General features: G+C 48.5%; 1 pseudogene; it reads right to left on the bottom strand.

The window, feature by feature from the left end:
* Positions 1–440: 440 nt before the first annotated feature.
* On the bottom strand, positions 441–2,150 carry LOC149374642 (IQ motif and ubiquitin-like domain-containing protein; annotated as a pseudogene).
* Positions 2,151–18,578: the final 16,428 nt, after the last annotated feature.

The following is an 18,578-nucleotide window of genomic DNA, read 5'->3' as shown; positions in this document are numbered from 1 at the left end:
AAAAAATTTCTATAAATTTTGATGATTTCAAATTAAGTCTTTCTTTGCTCTATCTTCATTATTTACGGAGATACTACCGTTTTAAGTTTTGGTTATGTTTGAAGCCTAAAATCTTAGTTTTCCAAAATACTCATAATTTGGAATCATTAAATTTTTTTATTTTTTTTTATTTCTTTAGGCCTTGCTTTTAGAAAAATAATTCATATAATAAATTACACTCCCCAACAGTCAAATAAATTCCTACGAACGACTACAAGGCCTTGGCATAATTCAAAATCCAAAATTTCAAGAAAAATCAATACCCAAAAATTTAAACGCCCGTATCTTCGATCAAATGCGTGATCATAAGAAAATATGTCGTAACAAAGAAACAATGCTTTATTTGCATTATTGAAAAAATAGCAGTTACGGTCGTAACACTTATGTACAAAAATCCTACCTCACAGAGACATTCCCGATTTCAAGTGGTACCTGACCATTGAGTCGAAGTAAAGTCTCGCCAGTGCATTCATCCTCCTGAGTTTGCAAACCAGTTCTCTGTCATAGGCATCCGGTGGGCCCGAGGAATCACTCGCGAGCACCTCGTGCATCTGAGGCTCTCGTCTTGTCCCCAACAGATTATTCCAGGGCGTCCAGGGCTTGCGAGGGTCAAGCCTCGCGAGCCGCAGTCACTCGAGCTCGTCACACCCCGAAAAGATCGAGCGCCCGTGCCATATGTCATTTACCAGGTAACCAACTGCCTTTGGACCCACGACAAACGCAAGGCTGCTGTTACCGTCTTATCTGCGTCAAACGATAAGGGAATTGAAGTGGGAAAAAAAAAATAATTTGGGATGATTTAAAGGGTGGGGCTACCTAACAGCTTCGTGCCTTCGCAGCTCTCTGAGCAACCTCTCGTAGATTTCTGGGTAGTGGCCAGGTCGGCGCCCTGGCCTGAGAGCCGTGCAGTCGACACACTTTCTTGAGACCCGCTCGCGGTGATCGGTCTCGGAAGCCTTGAGTCCCCTGAGATGCCCGCATGACGGGCACAGTTGCGTCCGCGTTGATTTCTGTGAATTCATTAAAATTATTTTTCCCCTGTATTATAGATACATTTCTAAAAAACGTGTATCTATATTTGTAAAAAATCTGTCCATATCTGACCAAACTTGGACTCACACTACTTGAAATTGAATTTATAGGAATACTGATTAAAAAATATCCTCATGTCTGGCAAAACTTGGACTCGTACTACTTAAAATCGGTTTGATGTGAAAACTAGTTTGAAATTATTATCCTGACGAATCTTACTTGGACTTGCACTACTGAAAATCGGACTAACAGGAATACTGATTAAAAAATATTCTTTTATCTTACCAAACCGGGACAAGTACTACTTAAAATTCAATTTATAGGAACACTGATTGAAAAATTTCCTTATGTCTGACCAAACTTGGATTCGTACTACTTAGAAGCACTACTCAGGGCAACCGTGCGAGAGTTTAAAGCCAAGATGGATAAAAAAAGCGGAATAAAATGTATGGTGAAAAAATATTTCGTCTCGAGATATCCCACGTAGATACGTATTACGAAAGTACACGTTTGAAAATGTCAAAGTAGGGTGAGAAGTTGGTTTGGTATCTCATTTATTTATCAAAAGATTGTATCTCGATTTTGATGCTATTGTCTCAGAAGTAGTTCTCTTTTCCCACTGTTACCTGTGTTTAAAGAGACTCTTTCCTGTCAGTTCACGGAGCAAATTAATTCCAAACATGATGAGAGGTGTACTATACTTTGTTGTCTAACGTCCAATGCAATCAATAATCACCCCTGAGCAGAACAGATCTCGCGAGCACATGGGGAAAGTTGGCACTTGCACGCTCGGCTCTTCTTCTAGCGATGCTGCTTCTCGAGCTTTCTCTCGCCCACAAAGCATCGACCTCCTGCTCCAGCTTCCTTGCTCGTTCCACAATCCTCGACTCGGCTTCGTTGATTGACTCGCGGATTCTCGCTTCCTCGGTGACTCTCCAGTGCTACACTAAGCTCCGCAAAACCGCGAGATCCAAGGGCTTAATAACCCTATTATTGGTTGCCGCTGGATTATTCATCAAATGGAGTTGGCTGCTGTTTTTTAAGATCGACGGAATGGCTTGTTTGGTGCTGCAGTGCATCGAGAATTTCAATTACTTTTGCTCAAACCATTCGGACTATTGATTGGACAAATGAAAAATCACAACTTTCTCGTAAGGACGTTTCATTTTTATCCTTCTATTATCCCTTGAAGACATCTTTTCTTGACCATTCAAGATGGTTTAAAAAAATTGTTTTTATTAATGTCTCCAAGCCTTTGTCGTTGCATGATTTTTATTGTCTTATGTATTTTCAAGGCGTAAAAGAAACACTATAAAGATTTTCGTTTTTATTAATACAAACATAAATTGTATAAAGACGATTGTAAAAAGTTCTGACTGTAAACTTTTTTTTTTTTTTAAGTGTGCTTTTTACACTTGTTTACACGTGCATTTTCGTTGAAGTAGTAACGTTCGTATAAAAATAAACAAAGAAACCTTAAAAATGTTTTTAAAATAAGACATGTATGTTGTCGCAAGATTTTTCAATTATATGTGCTCATTGTTTTGACAAAATGAAAAATACATCGCAATAAAAAATAATCATTGGAAAAAAAATTAAAGACATCAAAATTATAACTGAGCAATCTTGAAATTATTAATTTTACGATTGAAAAAGAGTTACGATCACCACTTTAAATTAATTTTAAAAGATATAAAAAAATCCTTCAAAATCTTTAAAAACTACCGTAAAAATTTGTCATATATTTTAAAAAATTATAAAACTCATCGTGAAAGACTCAACTGAAAAAACAAAAATCGAAACACATCCTTGAGAGGGACGCATTAAAAAAATATCGAGACCACCGATAATAATCCTCCAATGACTCGAGGGTAGAAAGGGACGATCAATTGTTGGCCGTAAGATCCTTGTTTCCATCATCCGCGTCGAGTTTTCCAGGTAAACAATTCGAGCCGTCGCCATCCTTGTTTGTCCTTGAAACGCTGCTGACGACCACGATAAACTCTGTAAATATTTTTATTATTATTACTCATCCCTTTTTTTTCTACTTCTTCTCCCTTTCGTAAGTGCACTTATTTTATGTCTAGGGACCCATCGTGTTATTAATTTCTGCAGGGCAGAAAAAAGATGGATGCTGTGGAACGAGTCGTGAGGATTCAGACATTCATCAATGGATAAGTGTATTTGGAAAAAAATTGGAGTACACGCGTACGTATATGGAGCAATGAAATAGTTGCGCATCTCCCTTTAACTTCGATATCGACGAAACAAACCAAACAGAATCCATTATAGACTACAATGTGAGATCCGATATCTTAGTACCTACATACTGGTGTAATATTGATCGAATAAAAAGGGGATTATTCTTTTCTTTAACCAAAATGATTTAACCATTTTTTTTAAAGAAAGAGTTAGTTAGCCAGCTGACCTTTCACAAATAAACTCTCGCTGCCATAGTTTTGATAATTTTGATGTTCATTGAGATACTTATTCTTTCGGCCATAATGGTCAGTCAATTTTTTTTTTTTTTAATCATCATGTCTGTTTTTAAATTCAACCGAGAACTCTACATAGTGGAAATTTGACTTGGTTTAATAAAATGTTTCCACATCAGTATAAAATAGGTAAAATAAGAAAACAAGTATCATATCAAAGTCGTTAACAATAACAATTTGGGTATCTCTCGCCCCTTAAAAAATGATAAAATGAAATAAAATCTTAAAATTGAAAATTCTCACGGTACATAAAATCGTATGATATTCAAAACTTTTAAAGGGCATTCCTATTTTTAAAACAGCAAAAATAGAATGTACACTATATTACATGTCACAGATATCGGAAACATCTCGAGCGTCGAAGAAATGAAGGTCTGAAAATTTTAAGCAAAAGTAATATACTGTCGATGCAACTGTTTTGTAATATAAACTTACTTGAACCAACTTGAGATAAATTATTTGAAATTAACTTTACATTGAGTCCAAAATTATAATACTTTTTTCCTTCGTTCTTTTTTTTTTTTTTTTTCTTCAAAAAATTTTAACGCTGCATAAAATTGATTGCACCGATATGTTTTCCTAAAAAGATAATAAGTTACTAAGTTATACCAGTGTTTAGTAGTATTTCCTATTTGGTACTTTGAATCTGGTGGTGATATCTTGACATCTTAAACGACTTCAGTTTTAATAAAAATTCGGAACTTCTAGCTCTTTTCGAAACATGTGTATCTTACAGAGGTTAAAGTTGATAAAAATTTGCAGAATAAAATTATTGATCATTTCATCTGTTCTGAGACAATAACTTGCGGAGAGCACTATTCATGTGATAACACGATATAATCACAAGTTAAAGTTATGACGGAGTCATTTTTCTCTGACCTATAGCATTAAGCGCCGAAACGCGTCATCAAGGTGGAATCTATTTTCACTATAAGAAGCTAATAAAGGTCCGGGTCTGTGTGTTTCATGTTCTACGTGAGAGTAATCGGATGCAAGGAGTAGCGCCAAGGAGAGAAGAGGAGACATAGCGCCGAAGAAAAGCCCAAGAATGTGTAGTCTGCGTATTATAGAATATTTGTAATTACCGCGCCATTGTCCTAATCCAGTACTTCTTTATCGACGAAGATTGTATGCTTACCTAGGTATCTGTATTAATAGTATGTATTGTAAATTGCGTCGCGTTCGAGTGCGTGTGAATAATGTCCTGGTTGTAAGAATAAGAAGTATGTATGTAGATATAGTGTGGTAATGCGCGAGGCTGCACTAATTGGTGGGCCTAAGGACACTCTTGCAGTAGCCTTCGAGCGAAACAGAGCTTTCCGAGTTTTCGCGTTTCCGGTAGCACAGATCGAGAGAGAGAGCATCGAGCGAGAGAGAGAAGAAGAAAGGCGGAGAATCAGCGTCCCAAGCCAGCCGGGAGCGACCTTGCGACCGACGACCGAGGAGACGAGGACCATCGCCACCCCCAGCCGTCATCTGCGAGACCAGGGCATCGACAGGCAAAGAGCTGATTTGACCCGGAGCATGGTGAACCCGGAGGTAAGGGTAAAGTAGAGTGTGTGAGCGTGCGTGTGTCCTTACGTGTGTGTCGGGGGACCGAGTAGTGCGGGACTCCCCCAGGAAGCGTGGAGTGCGAGAACGGGAGAGTCCGGGGAAGGCGTGATTGTCGCGGATTATTGTGATAGCGCCGGATTGCGCCAAGATTCGGGCCTAAAAGCCCCCCCGTGTAAAAGTTCGCTAAAAATAAAGTGAAGTGTTCTTAGAATCATTAACTCGTTTGTTGTAGTGCGTGTGTTTTTCCCTCCTTCATAATTTACAGATCGCGCCTCGTTTCTCCATGGGAGAGTAGTCCGATCCCGACGGACTACCGCCGGCAGGACCTCCTCAGAGACGAGTCTCCTGGGCCAAGCAGCGGACCTCGTGGGCGTGGGGACAGGGGTTGTTTTTCGCGTTTCAGGATACGGCGGACGTTGGCGAGAGGATCGACGATAGTGTCTTTGGACGTTGTCTCGGGACCGCCCTGATTGCGACACCCTATAGTGTCTCAGGGCGCGAAAGCGCAACGTCACAAAGTGGCGCTCGACGTGGGGCCATTTAGCCGGGGAACGAGAATCAGGGTATAAGCGCGTGAATAGTGTCTCTGTTTGTAATTTTTTTTTTCTATTTCCGTAAAATCGCCGTGAGCCGTGAGTGAATGTGTCGTGGGTAAGATAGTCGTTTTCGTGTGTTATTAGTATCGTTACGTATTTTATTTCATATTAAGTGGCGTCGCGTCCGTAGTGCATGCAGGGATATTTTCTGTGTTTACACCACGTTGCCACGTTGACCGGAATTTTTTTCTGGAAACTGCCAAAATTTACCGGTTTTTAGGAGTGTTTGGGTTAGGCAGCGCCGAGTACGAGTGTGAGTCGGGGGAGAGGGGAAATAGACGTATAGTCGAAGAGTGAGAGAGAGAGACGCGGCTAAGCTTGGGGAAATTAAGCGTGCGTGAGTTGGACGGGCTTTTCGATAGCGCCAATTTTCAGGTGAACGAGTGAGCGGCTCTTCTTGCGCGTTTTGTTTTTCTTGCGCGTGCGACTTTCGCTTTCCAGGTACTAGTAGCGGCCATCTTGGAGACCGCTTGCGTTTTCTTTGCGTGCGTGATTTGTTTACAGGAGGAGAACAGGGCCTAACGTGCCTTGTCTTACACATATATATTTTTATTGTTTATTTTTATATATTACCACATAAATAATATTTTATTTTTTGTCTATTTTCTTTTCCTCTCTTCTTTCTGAGCGTTGCCTTTCTTCCTATTCTTTCGTGTTTTTGTCCGAGTGTTAAGAAGTGCGCGCCGCGTTGTGATAGTGCCGTTGCTGTGATATATATTTCGGGACAAGTGCCTGGTGTCGTGTAGATTTAGATTCGGGGAAGGGAATTGCGCGGATCTTTATCGGTTTTGTCGTGCGTGTAGGGGAGTTAGGAATATAGATATAGACCGTTTGGGGAAAATTATTGTTTTTTTTTGCGTGTTTTGTTGTTGCGTAGTGACAAGTCGGGCGAAGTTAGCGTCGAGCTCACGCGTCATAAGTTGCGGAGATGAATCGTCCGCGTGATATGGGGCCGCTGGAACCGCAGTTACATGCCGAGATTATGCGCGACGTGGTACACACCCGCGAGCAGAGAGCTTTTCGGCGGGAAATATTTACGCTCCCACTAGAAGTGGTGTTACCCCAGCTAGACGAGCGGGGACTGAGTTTAGAGGGGGACGAGTTTGTGCTGCGAGACAGATTGTTGCGACATCGAATGCTCGAGCTCGAACCGGAAAACGAGCTCATTCCGCGATATGAATGTGATTTCGCGCTAGCCGGATCCGAAGATGGCGACGAGTCAATCGCGGGGGCCGAAGCTAGTGATCATCCGCGGGTGTTGGGGCCGAGCGAGGAGTTGCTAGAGAGTAGCGCCATGAGAAACCCTAGTCAACGGGGGGCAGAGGTAACCGTAGCGACTAGTGGGGGCAAATTGGGCCATCTCGCCCCACCAGAAGGTGACCACCGGTGGTTTGGAACCCCGGGAGTAGATTCATCGACTGATCGTAACGAGCAAACTCTTAGCGCCCGGGACCCGATTTTTACACGCGTCGCAACGACGCAGACTTCGGAGTTCGTTCCGCCGATGTGCCCCGTGACAGTACCTGCTACCGTGACAACCACGACGGTGTACACGTCCCCGGTCATGGCAGCCTCCGTCACGCCTCAGCGACGGATTTTCGCACTTCAGGGTCAAGCGAATATGCGCTTCGTGGGGACGTTGCCTCCCGGGGATACCGGGAAAATCGATTTAGGAGTTTTCGATGTGTTCGACAGGATCAGGAAGATGCAGGCCGTGGGAGTAGGGGCCCTCCGTAGAGTAAACTCGAAGGCGCCGGCGTTATCGTTCCCTCCGTTGCCTCGGACCAGCGCCCCGGAACTTAATGCTTCACTCGACCATAAACAAGACACGTGTGCGCCGCGTCTAGCGTCCGGCGAGGAGAGTCGTCAGTTTTATCAAACCGCGACCGAATGGGTTAACAAGTCTCCGGGTCCGGGAGACGCCGCGATGAAGGAGGATGTGCCAAGTGACCAGCGCCTTGATGAAACGTATGCGCAAGCGACGGCCGAGTTACGGGGACTTAATCCGCGTCGTGAAGAATCAGTTAGCGAGACTGAGACCTTCCGGCTTCCACGGAAGCCACTGCCATCAAGGAAGCCTCTGACACAGCCGAGGGGACTTGGGAAGAAGGTTGAGGAGGAGGTGGAGCGCGCGTACGAAGAGGGCGAGTTATCTGACCACTCGCGACGACCCGCGCCGTCAGATAGCGAAGGCTGGACCCTTGTCTCTCCTCGCCGTTTGAGGCCGAGAGGGTTTCCAGCAGAGTCAACGGGAACCCGAGTCCCAGGCCCTCGGGGCCAACGATTCCCGTCAGACGTACGCCAAGCCGGCCCATCCCCGACCACCTTAAACTCTGTGGATAACTCGCGTAGGAGACCGTTAAGCCCCCAACCACGAGAGGAAGGTTTCCAACTGCCGAGCATGAGGAACACGCGTAATAGGGCACAAAATCAGCGTAGACAACAGAGGGGGCCGATCCTACCGGAGGAGCTGCGGGACGTGTGGAGCGAAGAATGGCACCCTCGAGCGGGCGAGCGAGCGCTGAGCGACCAGTTAAGCTCGGATAGCGAGAGCGAAGCGGAGTTCACTGGTCGGCGGGCCAACGGCCATAATAGACGACGTGCCAATACATTGGAACGTGGTCGAGCTGAGAGATCGGCTGAACCACGCGAGAACCGGGCCTCGAAGGCTCTCCAGAACTGGAAACTCCATTTCTCGGGAGAGGATAAGGGGGAAGATGCAGAGGATTTTCTTGAACGCTTGGAGGACTGTCGCGTCAGTGTGGGGGCGAGCGAAAGCGAGTTTTATCGCGCCGTGCCAGTAATCTTGTTCAAAAGAGCGAGCCGTTGGTTTAGGGCCGTGAGGAGCGAGGTAGTGACCTGGCGGCAGTTTAAGCGAGCGTTTAAGCGACAATTTGTGGGCGAGTATGATCGTGAGGATTTGTTGGACGATCTGCGGCGCCGGACTCAGGGGAAAGGGGAGAAGGTGAACGATTACGTGACTAATATCCGCTATATCGTGTCGCGTTTTGTCAGGCCGCCGTCCCAGAAGACGGTTACCGAGACCGTGTACTGGAACTTACTCCCGGAGTATCGTAAGGCGATGAGTGGGCAGCTCATAATGTCGCTTGACGACATCCAAGAGTACGGGCGCTTGTGGGAAAGACAGAGAGAGCTGGACGGGAAATACGCGCCACCCCCACCGCCGGAGAAGATGCACGTTCCCGGAGCCGCTTTCATTAACTCCGCGTCAAGGGCCAAGGTAGCGGGGATCACCGACGAGAACCCCGAGCAGGTCGCCGCCGCTGCGGTCGAGACTCCGGGCACTAACAAGGGAGCTAAGAAGCGGGGACCTGGAAAGCCGCCGGGAAATTTGGATCCGGTCATTTCCGGGTCTCCCGCGCTACAGTGGCCGGTGCCCAACCCCCCGTCCCCAAGCCCGGCAATAGGGGAGCCAGGCCCGCATTCGTCGTATGCGGCCGCCGTGCAAGTGACCCAACCGAACGCCGCGAGGAACAGCGGAGCGCCGGCGTGGACTGGAGGCCAATGGGTATGGCCATCAGTACCCCGACCCACTGTAGGGGGGAACTTGGGGCCGCGACCTACCATTTCGCCTCCACCAGCTCCCGCCGCCCAGTCCAACCCGTTTCGCATGCTTGGAGAGAATCAAGCTAGCGATCGTCAGCGCCTTGGACCGTTCATGGGCGCCTGCTTTACCTGTAGTGGCGTAGGCCACCGCTCGGCACAATGCCCCGAGAGCTTATGTTATGTGTGCCAGCAAAAGGACCATATGTCGCGCGGGTGCCCTAACCGACCCCCTCGGGTCGAGGGCGCGATCGGGGGCACGATGCCGCGGAATGTGTATTGCCAAGTATGCGGCCTTCGAGGTGTGACCTTTAAGTTGTGTAGCGTGTGCGAGAAACTTCGTGAGAGTCTGGGAAACTGGCAACTGGGGGGCCAGTAAAGAGCTTGCTCCCTGGACCCCCCAGGGCGGGATGTGAGACGACGGAGACAGCGAGAGAAGCGTGTGAAGCGATGAAGCGAGGCGAAGCGAAAGCGAAAAATCGATCGAGTGACGAGAAGCGTAGCGACCTGGTTGATGATAGCGGTAGTATCAAGTTATTCGGAAAGTCGAAAAGAGAGCAGATCGTGAGTAGCGAGATAAGCGTGACCCCTGATTCCGAGTCAGAAGAGGTGGGTCTGCAGGATGTTCGCGGATTGTTCGAAAGAGATGATAAGGACGCAGGGGTCGATCGAGCGATAGCGCCAAGCATGCGTGTGATGTTGGGTGGCGACGTACTGAGCGAGTTTAAGGGTACACCTGTCCCTGAGGGGAATAGGGCTAGAAGAAAAAATTGGCTGAGGCCTCGTGGAGGGGAGGGGGTGTCGCTCGGAGGCGAGAAGGAAGTGGAAGCGAGTGCCAGCGAGCGGGAGGACGACCGCCTGTTTGAATGGCCCAAGCCAGTGTCATGGGACGCGTGGAATAGCGAGCCGTTGAAGGTGTTTAAGACGGTGGACGAGATGTTGCAGGAGAGTGTTGAGAAAAGGGCGGCTAAGCCCCGGAATGAGGGCCCTCTCGGACTTTCCCTCGACGACGTTTTCCCCTCGGCGACCCTCGGTTTGAAGCTCCTGAGCGATGAGGAACGTGCGAAGTATGCCGGTGGGTTGCATGTGGGGCTCCACGAAGAAATTGCCGGCGTGAGCGATGATAATCGCAACTATATTTGTGTGTCGTTAGGGGGTCAGAGCTACAAGGCCTTATTAGACCCAGGAGCCACCTCCTCACTAATCGGGCCTAAAGTGGCCGATAAATTCGAGAAGCGCCTGTTGCCAAGTAACTCCGCGATGCGTAATGTTAATGGGGGTGTGACTAGCGTGTTGGGGGTGCTTAAGGCACAAATAGACCTCGGAACGAGCGAAGGCGTTTTGTATTTGAAAGCAGTGCCAAACATCGATCAGGACCTTCTTTTGGGGATGGACTTCTGTCAGAACTTTGAGATCGAGGCTAACTTCGGTAAGCGACTATGGCGAGCGAGTGAAGGACCATGGGCTTCATTCGTCGGGGGGAGCGATGAACCTGAGAGAGTGATTTACGCGGAATGCGCCGGTATCGTGGAAGTGGGTGACGATCAGCGTAGCCGAGTGAATAAACTGATCGAGCAAGTATTATCGTCGGCCACCGAAGCACCAGGAATAACTAAACTAACCGAGCATGTTATTCGCGTGACCGATCGCACACCGATTCGACATCGGTTGAGGCGTATGTCGCCGCGGATGCAGGAAATAGCGACCGAGGAAGTAGAGCGAATGTACCACGAAGGGATAATCGAAAAATCGTCGAGCGATTATAGTAGCGCCCCAGTAATGATAAAGAAACCGGATGGGACTTACCGATTTTGCATCGACTTTCGCGACTTAAATAAGGTGACGACTCGCGATGCGTACCCCTTGCCGAGTATGGATTCGATTCTGGACCGACTCCGAAGTGCGCGGTATCTATCCAAAATCGATCTGAAACAGGCCTACTTTCAGATACCTATGGAAGCCTCGAGTAGGAAGTATACCGCGTTTTCGATGCCGGGTTCGGGGCTGTGGCATTTTCGACGGATGCCGTTTGGCTTGACTAATGCGCCGATGACGTTTCAGCGGCTCATCGACGCTTTATTCGGACCGGACTTGCAACCCAACGTTTTCGGGTATCTAGACGATATCATCGTAGCGACGGACGATTTTGATGAACACTTGCGCTATTTGGAAATAGTCATGCGTCGGGTAACGGGGGCTGGGTTAGAGATCAAATTTGAAAAGTGCGAGTTCTGCTTGTCGCAACTTACCTACCTGGGTTTCATATTAGATAAGGATGGGTTGCGCCCCGATCCCGAGAAGATTGCGCCGGTATTGAAATATCCCACCCCTAGGGATGTTAAGCAATTACGCCGATTTTTAGGGATGGTCGGGTGGTATAGCCGATTTATTGAACGTGACTCGGAGATAAAAATTCCGTTAGTTAAATTGTTGCGCAAGAAACAAATGTGGGAGTGGGAAGCGGAGCAGCAGGAAGCGTTCGACAAATTGAAGGGGGCCCTAACAGACGCACCGGTATTAGCGCGGCCGGATTTTGCCAAGCCATTCACCGTGCAGACTGACGCGAGTAACTATGCGATCGGCGCGGTGTTATCCCAAGAGCATGAGGATGGCGAGCACCCCATCGTGTATGTGAGCCGTGTGTTAACACCTGCGGAGAAGAATTACAGCGTCACGGAGAAGGAATGCCTTGCGGTAATTTGGGCACTTAAAAAACTGCGACCGTACGTGGAGGGGTATCGGTTCACTGTGATTACCGATCACAGTGCCCTGAAGTGGATTAAAGACTTGCGCGAACCAGCGGGGCGATTAGCGAGGTGGGCGTTAGACATGTCCCAATGGGACTTTGAGATCGTGCATCGTAAGGGCGCCATGAACCACGTGCCGGACGCGCTATCTCGATTGTCGGGGGAAGAGCAGGAAATAGCTGCGTTTGACGAGATTAACGACGAGTGGTACGTTAAAATGATGAAAGAGGTGGCCGAATATCCGCTCAAATATAAGGACTGGCGCGTAGAGGACGGGAGACTATATCGTCACCGGATAGATTTGCTGTTAGATCCGATCACGCATCGAGAGGAAAAGTGGCGATTGGTAGTGCCGGAAAACTATAAGGAGCGCGTCATGACCGATGCACACTGTTCGCCGTCGAGCGGACACATGGGGATCGAGAAAACTTACGATCGCGTAGCTCGTGAATATTACTGGCGAGGAATGTATTATGACGTCAAGAGGTTCGTAAAAGCGTGCGAATTGTGTCAGCAGTTTAAAGTGCCGCAGACAGCCCCGCAAGGGTTAATGGGTAAGCGAATCGTGGAGAGACCGTGGGCCGTCGTGGCCGATGATCTGATGGAATTTCCGCCGAGTAAAAGTGGCCATAAGTACTTGATTGTTTTCCAGGACTTATTCACGCGTTGGATCGAAGTTAAGCCGTTTCGTAAAGCCGATGGTAAAAGCGTAGTGCGAGCGTTAGAGGAGCTAATTTTTTTTCGATGGGAGACGCCGGAGTACTTTTTGACGGATAATGGCCGCGAATTTAGTAATAAGTTGATCGCCGAGACATTAAAAGAGTACGGGGTACAGCATGTTTTCACGCCTCCCTACCATGCCCAAGCCGATCCCGTGGAGCGGACTAATCGGACTTTAAAGCAAATGATAGCAATATTCGTAGGTACCGATCATCGCAACTGGGACTTACATGTGCATGAGTTTCGCCACGCGGTTAACACTGCGACTCAAGCGACGTTGAAAGTTTCGCCGGCGTTCTTGAACTATGGCAGAAATCCGAAGCCAGTGAAAAGTCTGCGTCGAGAGGTCGAACCTAAAGAGAAAATCGAGCGGATTTCACCGGAGGCGTGGGGGGATCGGGTTAAGCGACTGGATGCGTTGCGAGACTTAGTAGCTAAACACATCGAAGACGCAAGATCAAAACAAGAGAGGCATTATAATCGAGGACGTCGCGATGTACGTTTTAGCGTGGGTATGCAAGTAATGAAGCGTACGCATCATCAATCTGATGCTACGAGGAAATTCTCAGCAAAACTAGCGCCCAAGTTCGAGGGGCCGTACGAGATCGTCGCGGTAAAATCACCGGTAGTCTTTGTCCTTCGCGATGGAAATAAGGAGCGCGTTGCACACGTATCGGACATCAAGCGATATGTGCCCCCGCGAGGAAAATCAAGCACCTAATAACGTTTCCCCGAGATTTTCGCGCCTAAACTCTTGCTTCTTTCAACTTCCTTTCATGCCGAGGGTGAATTCTAACTGAGGCGCTTATACCAGTGTGTAATGTTTCTTGACAGGTACCAGTCGAGGAGTCGGATGGAGCAGAAGTGTCGGCGCCCATGGAGGCCGCGCCCAACGCCACGCCAGATGTTGCGCCTGACGATGACCGCGAGCCCACCCCACCCCCGGTAGTAGTCGACCTGCCCCTTACCGTAGGCCAAGATGCCCCAGCCCCCGTTATCGCAGCCGAGGACCCCGTAGGGCCAGCGGAGCAACCACTGGGTGACTTGGAGGAAAACCCCAAGAACGCCCCGGAAGGGGAGCCCCTCCGCGAGGGTGTTAGGGTACCAGCAGTAATAGAGTTATTGGGGAGGGAAGAGCAGGAAGCTATCGAGGGTTTGGTGGACGAAGAGTTTCCCGTAGGCGCGACCTCCCCTACCCTAGGACGCGTGCTTGAGCACCCACGGATCGACGATCTCCTTGATTGGGCGGATAGCGAACTGGACGGGTTTATTAGCAGTGGAGCGATACCCCCCGGGCGTGGGCAGGAGATGAGACCAGGGATGTTGTGGGCATTGGGTCTCCCCTCCTTGCCGGAACCCGAGGAGGATGCGTTAGATGCGTTAAGGGCCCGGGCCTTGGCAAGCATCCCGGCCAGCAATCCCGCAGTCAAGATAACTGCAAGCCAGAAAAGGGAGGTCGACGAATTAGTGCGGCTGTCCTTGGATTACCTGGCGGACGAACCAGGGTCCCTGCGCAAACTCGAGGCAGGTATCCAGGCGAGTGTGGGCCGGGAAAGAAAAAGAAAAGGCGAAGAGCAGGGTAAGCGGAAGGCTCGAGGCTCTCGACAGCTACAGCTCGATGACTATGAGTCCCCGCATTCTCCCCCTCACCATCCTTTGGTGGAAGAGGCAGGGCCTCCTGTAAGAAGGTCGCTCTCCCGTCCACCGTCGCCCACCGGTCAGCCTGAACAACAGGTACGACGGGAGAATACGGCAGCCGTCTCTCCCCCTCGGGCTCACTACCCATGGCCAGAGCAGGTACCAACGGCTGTGCGTTCGGCTACGCCGATGGACTGGGACGTGGAAGAGCCTCGGACGATCGGGCTTGTAGTCCGCCCCGAGGCCTCTTCCTCGCTTCGAATGACGCCCCAACCCATCCGTGACGAATCGTCGGGGAGTCATATCCCCGTGGCGGCAGAAGACTCTGATCGACTTCCCTGGGACAGGCCGTTGCGAGACGGTTTTCTGCCGGTAAAAACCGGGGGAGTAATGTTCGCCGACGTGCGGAGGATTCCGACCGACCCTCGCGTTGATCCTCCCCCGCGGGCATGCTTCGCGTGTTGGGAAAGAGGACATAACTCTGGGGACTGCCGTGAACCGTTAGTTCGAAGGTTCTGCCGAAACTGCGGGAGACGAGAAGCAGATCTGAATTCGTGTCCCCGTTGTTCGGATGCCCACCGCGAATACTTGCAGAGAGGGAGGGTCGAACACCGTGCCCCCCCGCTTTCTTCTTCCGAAGCATCCCCACCATATCGATCCCCGCCACGACTGGTCGAAGCGTCCTGGGATCGCAGTTCTGCGACCCGGCACGTCAACCAGGGGACCCCTGAGCCGCTCCGAGTTCGGTCGCCCCTTGGACGAAACCAGTACTCCGAGACTCCTCTCGGCCGGGACCACCCTCGAGGGTTGCGATTGGGGGAGGTAGACCGACCCCCGATAGGCCCCCCGAGAGAGCCATGGCCTCAACCGCGACCTGATTACCCGTTCCCTAACCAGTATGGGGATAAACGGCGCGTATTCCCGGGGAGACCAGCAGGGCCTCCGAGGCCCCCGTTAGTCGAGCCCCATTGGGATGTTCCATACCTCCAGGTCCAACCCGACCCAAACCCGTTTGCGTATCATCTCGTGAACCCCGCGCTCCAGGGAGGACGCCCACACCCGGGCCACCAGTTTGTCGGCCCTCCCAACCTCCGAGCGTACGAACAGGAGAGAGAGCAGGAGGCCCGAGAACTGAATCGTTTGGAGCGCCGCGATTTCCTGCGCACTGTCGGGGATATGAGAACTTTCCCAGACCACCTTCGCGTTAGGGGACTTCGGTGGATGCTCGAGGAATGTGAAGAACCGGAAAGGGAGGGTGGTCGACGATAAAGGGGAGAGTCGGAAGTGTTATTAATAAAAAAAAAAAAAAAAAAAAAAAAAAAAAAAAAAAAAAAAAGGAGGGTAGAAAGAGAGCGTAGCGCCTAGTATAGTTCGTCCGTTGGTATAACTTAAAAAGGGGGGGAATCTTAGCGGAATTCACGGTTGTTTTTGTTTTTTTTTGTTGTTTCCGTATCGTATTTGCGTTGCGACAAGGATAAGCGCCAAGATTTCCTTACCTGAGGAACGGGGGGGGGGGGTATGCCTGGACACCGCGACCCACCGAACCGTACGCCTTCCCATCCCCACCCTTTCTCTCACCAGGATAAGCCGTAGACACCTAAACATCGAAGGCCACGCAGCCGGGAGGAAGACCAAGCACCCCAAGTTCAATAGGCGGCTGGGTTAGGAGACCCGGGTAAGTACTTTGTTTGGAATTTCTTTTACTTGGGACGTTTTTCGGAGTAGAACGAACACTCAGGGAGATGTTCGTTCTAGGGGAGGGGAATATGACGGAGTCATTTTTCTCTGACCTATAGCATTAAGCGCCGAAACGCGTCATCAAGGTGGAATCTATTTTCACTATAAGAAGCTAATAAAGGTCCGGGTCTGTGTGTTTCATGTTCTACGTGAGAGTAATCGGATGCAAGGAGTAGCGCCAAGGAGAGAAGAGGAGACATAGCGCCGAAGAAAAGCCCAAGAATGTGTAGTCTGCGTATTATAGAATATTTGTAATTACCGCGCCATTGTCCTAATCCAGTACTTCTTTATCGACGAAGATTGTATGCTTACCTAGGTATCTGTATTAATAGTATGTATTGTAAATTGCGTCGCGTTCGAGTGCGTGTGAATAATGTCCTGGCGGTAAGAATAAGAAGTATGTATGTAGATATAGTGTGGTAATGCGCGAGGCTGCACTAATTGGTGGGCCTAAGGACACTCTTGCAGTAGCCTTCGAGCGAAACAGAGCTTTCCGAGTTTTCGCGTTTCCGGTAGCACAGATCGAGAGAGAGAGCATCGAGCGAGAGAGAGAAGAAGAAAGGCGGAGAATCAGCGTCCCAAGCCAGCCGGGAGCGACCTTGCGACCGACGACCGAGGAGACGAGGACCATCGCCACCCCCAGCCGTCATCTGCGAGACCAGGGCATCGACAGGCAAAGAGCTGATTTGACCCGGAGCATGGTGAACCCGGAGGTAAGGGTAAAGTAGAGTGTGTGAGCGTGCGTGTGTCCTTACGTGTGTGTCGGGGGACCGAGTAGTGCGGGACTCCCCCAGGAAGCGTGGAGTGCGAGAACGGGAGAGTCCGGGGAAGGCGTGATTGTCGCGGATTATTGTGATAGCGCCGGATTGCGCCAAGATTCGGGCCTAAAAGCCCCCCCGTGTAAAAGTTCGCTAAAAATAAAGTGAAGTGTTCTTAGAATCATTAACTCGTTTGTTGTAGTGCGTGTGTTTTTCCCTCCTTCATAATTTACAGATCGCGCCTCGTTTCTCCATGGGAGAGTAGTCCGATCCCGACGGACTACCGCCGGCAGGACCTCCTCAGAGACGAGTCTCCTGGGCCAAGCAGCGGACCTCGTGGGCGTGGGGACAGGGGTTGTTTTTCGCGTTTCAGGATACGGCGGACGTTGGCGAGAGGATCGACGATAGTGTCTTTGGACGTTGTCTCGGGACCGCCCTGATTGCGACACCCTATAGTGTCTCAGGGCGCGAAAGCGCAACGTCACAAAGTCAAGCGATTGAATCTTTTTTACTAACTAAATAGTAAAAATTTATCGACTGACATCATTCTCATTAGAAACGCTATGGTCATCCGTGGTCTTTACGTAGAATTTTAAAATCCCAAACGACTTCAGTTTTTAAAAATTCGGAACTTCGGACTAACATTCAAGTGTTCGTATCATCTAGAGGTTGAAGTTTGTAAAAGTTTACAAGATAAAATTATTGACTATTTCAAATAAGAATGTCCCTTTCCTATTTAAAGTCATACCTAATACTGCACACAAAATAGAAGATTCCATTACGGGTAGAAATGTCTGGACGTCTACTAAATTTTTGATTCCATAAACTATCTGCAACAAAATCTCTTTATTGTTAATTATTTTACGTACTATACGCCAAAGATCAATACATCGTTTGTACGCTCATGAATAAGTAGCAGAAGAGGCCAAAAATATCCCAATCTTGTGGTGGCAGGGGAAGAGAGGCGCTTGGTCAACCCTACCTTCGTTGGCGCATGGAAAGTAGGAGAAAAAAGCTATCGAGTTTGAGTAGATTGGCTGTCGTAGTTAAAGGATAGGAGCAACAGTAGCTCTTATTTGCTGCGTGTAGGTACGTGGCATTACTTTGCATTGTAATTGGTTGGAGCAATAAACTTCATGTTTTATCGGCCTAGTTTGGTGGTGGTAGTCATGATGTTAGGGGTGGCTCAATATATTATTTACTGCAAACTATGTCATTGACATTGAAAATCACTGACGCACACGTTAGTTTACTCGTTGGAATATTTCCCATTGTAAGCAGAGACCAAAGAAAGAAGTTAAGGTATAGAAAATAAAAAAATTACGATCTTCTTTATTTTTGTTTCAACTATATGCAAAAGGTCGAAAATTTGTGTTCTCTAAAATTGATAGGATGCTATGGTTAAAATTTCTAAATTGGTTCCTAAAACTCCACATCTGGATAAACCAATTTTTTTCATATTCGAAATAAAAATAAGAAATCTGGAAGCATGGAAAAAAAAACACTTATTGGTTGCATCCAAAATTTTTACTTGCTTTTTGAGATGCAGTTCACTGAAAAATTAAACTGCGATAGAGATGAATGCATAAATATTTTTTCAAGCGTCAAAATCAAAACGAGAATATTTCATCCAACTTTATTCAACATGTGCTGAACAAAATGTTTAGGTGTGTCTTATTGTTTATTTTTTTTCAGTTT

The sequence above is a fragment of the Copidosoma floridanum genome, unplaced genomic scaffold (genome assembly GCF_036245765.1).
Source record: "Copidosoma floridanum isolate Cflo_tuat_1 unplaced genomic scaffold, Cflo_Japanese_pri ptg000016l, whole genome shotgun sequence".
NCBI classification, from domain to species: domain Eukaryota; kingdom Metazoa; phylum Arthropoda; class Insecta; order Hymenoptera; family Encyrtidae; genus Copidosoma; species Copidosoma floridanum.
The sequence above is the reverse complement of the archived record's forward strand: the minus strand, read 5'-3'. Positions and strand labels throughout refer to the sequence as shown.